The 10,617-nt window shown below is 43.1% G+C and overlaps 1 pseudogene; it reads left to right on the forward strand.

Annotated features, from left to right (window-relative positions):
- LOC102022253 overlaps positions 1-9,895 on the forward strand; it is a 12,306-nt pseudogene extending 2,411 nt beyond the window's left edge.
- Positions 9,896-10,617: the final 722 nt, after the last annotated feature.

Raw genomic sequence — 10,617 nt, forward strand, 5'->3', positions numbered from 1 at the left:
CAAATAAATACATGAAAAATGTTCAACATCATTAGTCATTCAAGAAATGCAAATTAAAACAATGCCAAGATTCCATCTCGCCACAGAAAGAATGGCTATCATCAAGAAATCAACCCACAACAAATGGTGGAGGGGCTGTGGGGAAAAAGAACTCTTCACCACTGACGGTGGGAGTGTAGAGTGTACAACCACTGCGGAAATCAGCCTGGAAATTCCTCTGTAAACTAGGATTAGAGGTCCCTTTCAATCCAGCTATTCCCTTCCTAAGTATTTTTCAAAAAGAACTGAAAACATCATACCACAGCGATATATGTGCACCCATGTTTATAGCAGCGCAATTTGTAATAGCTAAATCTTGGAAACAACCCAAATGTCCATCAACTGAGGAATGGATAAAAATGATGTGCTATTTTTATACAATGAAGAATTACTCAGCTACAAAGAAAGATAAACTTGAGGCTTTTATAGGTAAATGGATGCAACTAGAGACCATACTCATAAGTGAAATAAATCAGATTCACATGTGTAAACATCGTATTTCCTCCCTACTATAAGAACCTGAAAGAGTAAATAAAATCTGAAATGTACAATAGATATTGTGAAAGGGAAAAAAAAACTGCTCAAATAGGAAGGAGCAACTGGGATGAAGGAAGGGAGAGGAAAAAGAAAGAAGGAAGAGGAAAAAATATGTATATGTATACATAGGATAGCTAGGATAACTGTATTACTAATATCTGTTGATTTATCAAAAGGAACTGTTAATGGGTAATTGATCAATCTTGCACACCTATATCTGGTTATATGTACAACCATTTTGAAGATGAAATTATGCAATATAACAACCATTGTTAATATCCTATCACCTTGTTTTGAAATTCTGTATCATTTTATTCCTCTCTATGATGTTTTATTTATTTGTTTTTGTTTTTTGTTTTTTTAATGAAAAGCAAAATTTATATGTATATGTAAGGATAGCTGGAATAGGTGTATTGCTGATGTCTGTGGTTTATTGAAAGGAACAGTCACTGCTTGAAGTTTTCTTTTTTCTTGACCAATTTTGCATGCTTGAATTTGGTAATCAGAATGACTGATCTGAAAACGATATGTAGTATAAGAACCATTGTTGAACTCCTACCATCTTGTATGGTGAAACTGCATCATTTCCCATTTTTTTTAAACTTGTTACTGTCTTTGATTGCTTGATCAGTCTTACATTCTTATACCTAGTGGACTGAGCAACTTTGTTGAAGAAAACAGTATGTAAAGCAGCAACCATAGTTAATTCCTATCATTTTGTTTAGAGGTCATGTATCATTTTTGTGGTTTTTGTGCTGTTTTGATTTTGTCTTCATTGTTGTTTTGTTAGTTTTTTTAATTTTTAAAATAAAAAAGAAAATGATTGTTTCTTTCCATAAAGAGATATTTATACTGATTTTCCTGAAAATTGTTTGTTCGTATGTTTTCCGATTCTTCTATCCCCCCTACTGCCACCTAGATTTTAAAGAGCTCTTTATGTATTGAGAGAAATTAGCCAGAGTGGGGTCCTCAAGTTCCTGCCTTTCCTCTTACTTCTCCCAGCCTCAGTGGAAGTCAGAGATCCCGGTGCCTCTGCCTGGGTCAGCAGCCTTCAATTCTTCCCAGGAGGTGAGTCTTGCCTGGTAGTAAAAGCCCCTCCTTGTTCCCCCTGCCTCCACCACCCCCCCCAGTGCTTTGAAATGTCACCCCCGCCCAAGGTTCCCACTGATATAAGAAAAATATAACTCCTGACCTGTTAGATTTCAGATGTGCTCAGTTTATATCCCCCAAATATCATAAAATAAATTCCAAGGGACAATTAGGGTTAAAGGTTAATGAAGAGAAAGCTCTTGAGAGAAAGACGGAAGGAGTCCCACAGGGGTGGCCACTGAGGCCCTTTGTTAGGAATAATTTGTTTAGCAAAGTTACAACATAGATACAAAGTGAATCAAGCTACAATCAACCAATAGAATTGCAAGTATAGCCGTTTAGCTATATTGATCCAACAAGAAAATGAGTCACACTGTAGAGATACATGACTAGAATAAAGGTATTTTGGGGAAGGGAGGGGAGTATGGGTTTGGATGTTCTGGTCACTCACCTATGTGTCTGATGCCTATCTGGGCCCACTGGACCAGGGGGTACTAATTACAGCATAACCTCAAGTTAGTTTTTATCTTGCAGGTTTAGCTATTGCACCTCCATCCTGAGGCCTGGCTCTCTTCAGATTTGCCTCTAGTCACAATTCCAATGTCTTTATTTTTTGTGCTGACTTCCTTGAGGGCCCAGGCCCTCTCTGACAGTATATTAATTTCTATCTAACATAACTGTCTCTAATACTACATCTGAGCGTTCATTTCCCACTTGCCGACAGCTGGGTCAGCATCTGGCAGGAATGAACTTGACACTGAGCCTCCTCCTGACAGTAGCTGGAGGTTCCACTGCCAGCCTGAGACAACAGGACCCCTCCAACCAGAGGTGCAGTGGGGTGGCGGGAGGCCAAGCTTGGGAAGGTGCTGAGGAGACAGAGGCACCCCCAGAGAACCCCAAGCAGGTATGGCAGAGCCTAGGAATTCTGTGGTGCCCTCCATGTTCTCCCAGAGGTCAGGAATGGGTATGCAGAAAGCTAGCCAGGTTCCTAGGACCTGGCAACAACCCCTCCCCGGACTGTGGGAGTTGACCCTTCTGCCTCATGCTTGGTGCACTGCTGGCAGGCCCTTCAGTAAAAGTACCCAGGAATGCCAGGTGACTTCCCTGAGCTAGGGTAGAACTCCAGCCTGAGTGAGCACCTGAGCAGTGTGCATGTGAAGGGACATAGGACACAGACTGCAAAAATGACAGGCAGGCAGGCAGGTGCACAGAGTGTTGTGCCCTGCTCCTGACCACCTCTGCCATGGCTCCCTGGTTCTGTGTAATTCAAGTGCTCAGTAACCATCCAAGCAGGTGGCTGGCACACCTGGCACATCTGAAAGTACCTGGGGGAACCTGCCACCAAATGAGGAGAGGGGGTGCTGCCCAGAGGATGCCCACACACCCCACTGTCAGGGAAACTCATCCCCAGGGGAACATCAGGGTAACTGCTCTGCCAAGGTCAGCAGCAGCTTTGCCAGTGGTTGTCCCTATTCTGGAGCCACAGATGGAGAGCCCAGGCCCCATGCTCAAGGCCGAAGTTGAGAGACTTTATGTCAGAAGGGGGCCTTCCTAGGGATGTATTAGGGGATGTGGTGTGGAGGAGTTATGTTTGAAAATTACTAAATATGCCCATGTCTTGGGGTGTTATAGGCCAGCACTCTTCCACCAGGGGGCCCCACCCTCTGAGCATTGGAGGATGGCAGTGACCTAACTCCACATGAATTTGGGGAGGCAAGGGCTGCAGAGGGGTCTCAGCAGAGCTGCCTTCCTTGCCTGGTCTCCTAGGCAGATCTCAGCACCCCTCCCCTCAGCCTAGAGAGCCTCCCCAGGGACATAAAAGTACATCCTAAGAAAGTGAGTTTGGGCTTGCCGCCTGGCAAAAAGAAGTTGGCTAGAAATCATGCTGAATTTTTGAGGCATAATGATACCTAGTGGACACTGAGCTGAACCTCTAACACTTCTTCTCCTACTCCTGCTGACCTTTCCTCATCTAGCCAGGGTTCTGGGTCGGAGAGGTTGCTGGCCAGTCCCTGACCTCAGCTGAAAGTTTAATGGGCTCCTGACACCATCCAGCCTCTGCAGTGGAAGGAGTCTGGGGTGGGCCTTTCCAAGGTCTTCAGGAAGTGTTCCCACACACCCAAGGAAGAGTCCATTCTCTGAGGCCCACAGGAGCTAGGCTGGAGATGAAGCAATGTGACCAAAAGCCAAACAGATAAATGGGAAGAAACCAGGTCCCTGGTGCTGTCACCAAGCAGCTAAACCAAATTCACCCCAAGTCCAACCCCTCCCAAAGCACCACACCTGGAATCTAGAGATCCTGTACTGCACAGGAATGAGTTCTGAGCTCGTCTCACACTCTAGTCTATTTCCCAATCCATTAAGTTCGTGATTATCTTTATTTCCTTTTTTCTTCTTTCTTTAGATTCATATTGCTCTTTCTCTAACTTCCTGGGATGGATGCTATATTGGCCACCTTTCCATTGCTGGAACAAAATACCTGATATCTCCAATTTAAAGGACAAAAGGTTTATTTGGCTTGTGGTTTCAGAGGGTGCAGTTTATAGTAAGCTAGCTCCCAAACAGAAACATCATGAGAGAAAAGGATGGTGGAGGAAAGCTGCTCAGGTCATGACAGCCAGGAAACAGGGACAGGGCCAGAGAGAGAGGGAAAGAACCAGAGAGGAAAGGGCTGGGAACAAGAACATACCTTTCTAGGTTACACTTCCAGTGACCTACTTCTTCCACCCAGCCCCCACCTCTTAATAACACACTCAGCTATGAACTCATTCATGGATCAGTTCACTGATGACTATTATGCCCATGATCTAATCACCTTCCAAATTACCTTCCAGCCTGGGAATACCTGAGTCCTTGGGGAAAATTTTTCATTCAAACCATCACAAATTGATAGCTGACTAATTTTCAAATGTCTTTTCTAACAGGCATGTAAGGCCGGCACTTCCTGCTGTGTTAAACTTATTATTGGAAGTGTCCCTTTCTATTTCTAGTGATTATATTTGTTTCCTAACCTCTTTCTCTGCAGGAAGCATAGCCATGCCTGCTCGAGGTGACACTGGGTGTGTATCTAGGTACTTCCCCTAGTGCACATCCTGAGTGTCTGCAAACAGTGTAAGCCTGGCCCTCTTTCCAGGTCTTTGTCTTTCAAGTGGAGACATTCACCTTTTTACACACAGCATAAATGCTGATAAAGTGAGATCAAACTTAAGTGCTTCCTGCCTACTCTGCCTGTCTTGGCTCCATGATGTCCCTTCCAGATAATTCCAGCCCACTCCCTGCCAGGCCCTCCACACTTCTGTAGCTGCCCCTGCTACCCCAATGCTGCCAGGTCCTTGAGTCCCACTGTCAGTTCACTCAACTCACATTGAGGGTACAGAACCAGGGAGCTCAAACTCTTCATTTGTATCTGTGGAGGACCACGTAGGCAACTCTCCTTGACTCTCCTTAAAAGACTTCTGTTTTGGCTGAACCTGACCCTATTTCCATGTATTGATATGTACTGAGCTGGCGAGGACTTTTCCTTATCCCTTCAATTGGTTTTAAGCAATGCATATCATTCTATCCCAGGTGCTGATGGTAATCTTTGGAGATGGTAGGCATGTTTCCCACCCCCTGTTGCTCCCTTGAATGAGCCAAGATAAGGTGGAATGTGTGAGCCAGTGCTTCATGCTGTTGGCTGGGATTGAGCCTTGGGAATAGAGGCTATGACTTCCTGGGGCTTCAAAGATTACACATCAGAGCTGAAGCACCAACCCCAAAACGCCAGATACTATCTCAGTTGTGTTATGCAGATTAGTCTTTCTGCATAACCTTCTCTCTGAATATGGCAGAGGTGATTTCAGGCCTCCTACCTAGCCCAGCTCACAGCACTCACATATTTCCCGCCACTCTCACAGTCACTCATCCTCAAGCCACTCCCTTCTTCACAAATGAATAAAATCTGGGTTCGGTCCTGGGTATAGGACTTTGTTCCAGATAGCCATCACTGTGACCAGACTCAGGACCCTCTTGACTCTCCCATCATTTTGGGTATATCGTTGTGTCTTTATTTTATGCCGTGAGTTGCACTGGAGGTGGTAGATTGGAATTAACTCATTTCGATTCCAATAACCTTTCCAGGAGATTACAAATATAAACTTACTGGGATGCAACAAGGACTGGGAAGGGCTCACTATATGTATCCAGGTTCCCAGCCAGTGTAGACACCCTGCTCCCACAGTGAGTGTAAACCCTCCACAGTGACTGTAGACTCAGCTGTCCCCCAGCTCAGCTCATAGTCCTCCACCTGCTCACCCCAAGGCTCTTTCCTCCACCCTACCTCACCAGCCCCTACCATGGCCACCCTATCTGCCTACAAATCTGGTGGAGAAGTCAAGTGTGTAGCCTGTTAGAGGCTCAGGTCCCATGCAGTCTTCTCTCACACTAGTCTCAGAGAGGCCAGACATGACCAGAAGCAGTAGGTCATTAGACCTCCAAACGTATCTGCTCCTAAAGGCACTATAAACACTTCCAGGAAGATGGCAGAGTGGTAAGCAGCAACAAATCAATCTCTCCAAGGTTTGGAATACAGACACTGGAAAATAACAACTTGAAGAAGGAAAGGGGAGAAATGGATCCCTGGGAAACAGGAAGGAGTTGAAGGGAAAATTGGAGCATGAAGAGAAATTGAAAAGGCAGACCACAACACAGAAAAAGGGAGGGGTAGCCTGCACTTTCTCCCTGGATCCTGGCTTATAGATTAAGAAAGGAAGATTGAATCTACAGAGACACAGTGAAATCAGGCAACTCTAGAGGCTTCCAGAGAGAAATACACCAGTGGAATGGAGCAGTGGTTGCTGGGTGCTACAACAGCTGATAAGTGACTCCAGTTCAAGCGACTGCCATATGCCCTGGAAAATGTGCTTGATTGGACACCATTTTAGGAAGGGGCCAACTGAGCCCAGAACTCACAGCAGCCACAGGATGACTTCATCTCAGGGTTTCAAGTGTTAAACTACCTCAGTGAAGAACAATAGTAGGAGCCATGGCCAGCAAAGTCAGCAAAAGGCATCCAGAGTGTTATAAGATAAACAATTCATATCCCACCCCATGACATCACATTCAGCCTGAACTTCCATAGATTGAAAGTCCCAGAACCAACACCACACCCTAATCCTATTGCTGGCTTGCTGGGATTATCTAGCACAAATCTGGGTTCTGACTGCCTCCTTTGTCTACCAGCAAGAACAGAGTCATATCTTGAATTGGACACTGCCACAAAACTAGAGACCCTAGAAGATATTCACAGGCTTGAAATCAGAGAGACCTTTTCTTTTTGCTTTTGGTGTTTTTGCTTTTTTGTATTTTTTTATATTTTTGTTTTTAGCTTTTATTTATTTGGGGAGTTTCCTCTCTGCTTGTTTGTTTTTCTTTCTTTGTGAAGGTAAATACTGTAGGTTTTTGTCTGTTTTTTTTTTTTATTCTTTCATTCCCTCCTATCTCCTTCACCAGTTTCCTGAAATGTGGGTAATCTTCCTCTATCCATCAACCTTCCTTCTATTTTTCTTCTTTTATTTCTCTATTTTTTCCTCTTCTCCCTTTTAATTCTCTTCTCTTAGGGTAAAATTGCTCTATTGAGTGGATTTTTTCTTGAAGCAAGGTCTTGCTATGTAGCTCAGGCTGGTCTTGAGCTCATTATGTAGCCCAGGCTACCTTCAAACTCACAGCAGTCCTCCTGCCTCCTCCCAAGTGCTGGGACTACAGGCATATACCACCATGCCCAGCTCAAGGCTGGTTGGTTTGGAGAGCCCTGGTTTACCTACCAGTTATGCCTAGCTCTTTCCCACTCCTCATCTAAGCAAAGTAATGGAAGGAGAAGAGAAGGCAGGGTTAGTGCTAACCTAACCCTAACTCTACCCCAATCCAAAACAGTGTTTAGAAAGGAGAATGTTTACAGTGCAGGGCACTTCCTTTTTGCAGAGGAGAAAGTGGAGGCCTATAGATATTAGGGTCTCTGCTACCTAAGAGCAACATCTAGCTAGAAGGTGAGTGTCCTTCGTGGACTCAGCACAGTTGTCAGAGATGGGGTCAGAAGCAGATCCATCATGATACATAACCAACCCCTAGAGCTCAGTCCCCAGGGAACTGCCCCATGCACATCACTGTATTACCAGTGCTTCAGAGCCTTTGCTGAAAGCCTGCTTAAGTCAGTTCCTTCCCAAAAGCCCCCTGAAAGCCCACTGAAACCTGGCCTTGCTCCTCAAGTGCACCCTGAGCCTCATCACAGCCATTCCTGTGGCCTGGCCACAAACACTCCCTTTGTGCCGTGTTCCTGCTCTGGAAGCAGCTGAGTGTCCCATCACCAGCAGGTCAGGACACTTGTGACCAGGAAGGTGTATATCAACAGCTCACACTGCATTGCCCCCCTGCTGGACTCCCAGTTATCAGCCAATATTGAGTGGATATTTACTGCAAATAATTTTCTGATTTGTCTTAGATTTTTTTATACAACTATAAGTCTTGTATATATAGTTAAAGTGGCAAATGATTAGTTATTAATTACAGTTTATCATTTTCCAGTCTGTGCTTGATGCTATTGTTAATGCTGATTGTACTACTTTAGTCAAGGTGACATAGTTGCTGTGATCAATTGATCTTCCTTCTATGCCAATATCTAGATTGTCTGAGAGTCAGCAACAATACTACAGTCCAGTATCAAAGAACTGGGTGGCAGGCCAAACAGGCTGCAACCTCTCCTCCATAATAAACTGAAGAGGTAGGATCCTAGGATGACTCAAAGGCCAAGAGCTAGCTAGACTCTAGCTAGAAGACTCTAGCTAGACCTAGCTAGAAGACATCTCTGAAAAGTAATCTTGATAATAGTAATACAGCTACCTATCATAAGCAATTTACAAGCATCAACACAGAAAACAATTTTTTTAAAAAATAGAAAATGAGAAAACACAAAGCAAAAGGCAACCACAGACCTCCAATATTGGGTTGAATAACCCTTAGTTATTACATCCTAATCAGGCCTGCAATCTCCCAAATAAGTGGATGGCAAAGGCTTAAATAAATGAGACAAATGAAATGATTTCAGGGCTCCAGGGACCAAAAAAAAATCAACACAATCACTTAAGTCTAGGAAAGCTTTGAGTGAAGTATTCAAAGCCCTAAGAGAAAACAACCTTCAACCCAGACTGCTGTACCCTACAAAAATATCTTTCAAAACTAATGGAGAAATAAGATACTTCCATGATGAAGAACACCTGAAGAAATTCATGAACACCGAACCAACACTCCAAAATGTTCTAAAGGACATTCTAGACAAAGATAACAAAGACAACAATTCCAAAAATCCCAATAGAATGAATCCACCAAGATAGGCAAGCAATTAAATAGAAGGAAAAGAAAGGGAATCAACAACAAGAAAACAACATGTTGACAAGGACAAGTGAAAACCTATCAGTTTTTAACATCAGTGTGAATGATCTCAATCCACCAATCAAAAAAAAAACAGATTGGCAGAATGAATCAAGAAACAAGATCCAATAAAATTTTACATAGTAGAATCACATTGGGCTGGGGATTTAGCTCAGCGGCACAGCGCCTGCCTGGCAAGAGCGAGGTCGTGAGTTCGATTCCTGGTACCAGAAAAAAAAAAAGAATCACATTTAACTCAAAAGGAAACTCACAGACTCAGCTCTCTCCTCCCCACTTTTGTGCTGCCACTTTCTGTGACGTGTCCAAAGATGATAATGAAGATTTAAGAAAACTTGTAGAAAATGACATAACTTTGTCAAAAAGGAATAACCCAGTTAAAGCACAAGATTATCTTACTTTTGGTCCCCTCCAAAGAAACTGATGACAAGGATTTGATCCTAGAGGTGGCCTCAGACGTACTTCTGCCAGCACTGGGGATTCAGAAGCCTATAAATATATGAAATTTGAAGGAGGAGTACACAGAGTATAAAGGTGCCCATGTCCAAGAAGCAAGGCTACATTCATACTAGCATGATGATGGTGGCAGTGTTACCCCAACCTCCTGAGATTAATCTGGTGATAAATCCTAAAGAGCTGAGAATTGATACAAAGTGAGCCAGTGGAGCTGAGGGTCAGCGTGTAAATACTACAGAGTGCTGTCCAGATAGTTCACCTTCCAATTGGCGTCATTTCTGAAGGCCAACAAGAACAATCTCAATTTAAAAACAGAGAAATAGCTATGAAAAAAGTTATGTGCAAAGCTGTATAGCATGCCTTTAGAGGAATAAACAAGTAAAAGATTGCTAGAAAGATGTTAGAAAGATTCAGGTTAGAATTAAAGGAAGAGAGCCGGGCGTGGTGGTGCATGCCTGTAATCCTAGCACTCGGAAGGCTGAGGCAGGAGGATGGTTGCGAGTTTGAGACCAGCCTGGGCTACAAAGTGAGCTCAAGTCCACCCTGAACTGCATAGCGAGACCCTGTCTCAAAAAGACCATAGACAAAAAAAAAGTATACATGTTTTATAGTACAACAACTATTGATAATCTCCTACCTCTTTTATCTGTAACTCACTAATATTTGTCTATTTGTTTTCCTGAGAAACTATCTTGTAGATAACAATATGTAAAACAATAACCATTGATAATTTCCTACCACTTTGTCTGTAATTTGGTAAGCCCCCCTTATTATTATGTTTTTCTTCTTTTACTCTTTAAAATAAAAAAAAAAGAATTAAAGGAAGATCAGAGAAAATAAGAACATATAATTTTCCACAAAACCAGGTCACAGATCACAGAATGAACAAATCACTGCATGATCTTGAAACTTTTATACAGGGAGATTATTGACTAGATGAACTTATATGGTCATTGAAAGATTAAGCTGATTATGAATCTTTAGTAGAAATTATTTCCAAAAAGTTGATTTGTTATTAAAGTCTTTTCAGCAAAAAAGGGGAAGAAGAACAAGAACAAGAACAAGAAGAACAAGAAG

Source organism: Chinchilla lanigera, unplaced genomic scaffold, assembly GCF_000276665.1.
Source record: "Chinchilla lanigera isolate Chin_1 unplaced genomic scaffold, ChiLan1.0 scaffold00053, whole genome shotgun sequence".
NCBI lineage: Eukaryota > Metazoa > Chordata > Mammalia > Rodentia > Chinchillidae > Chinchilla > Chinchilla lanigera.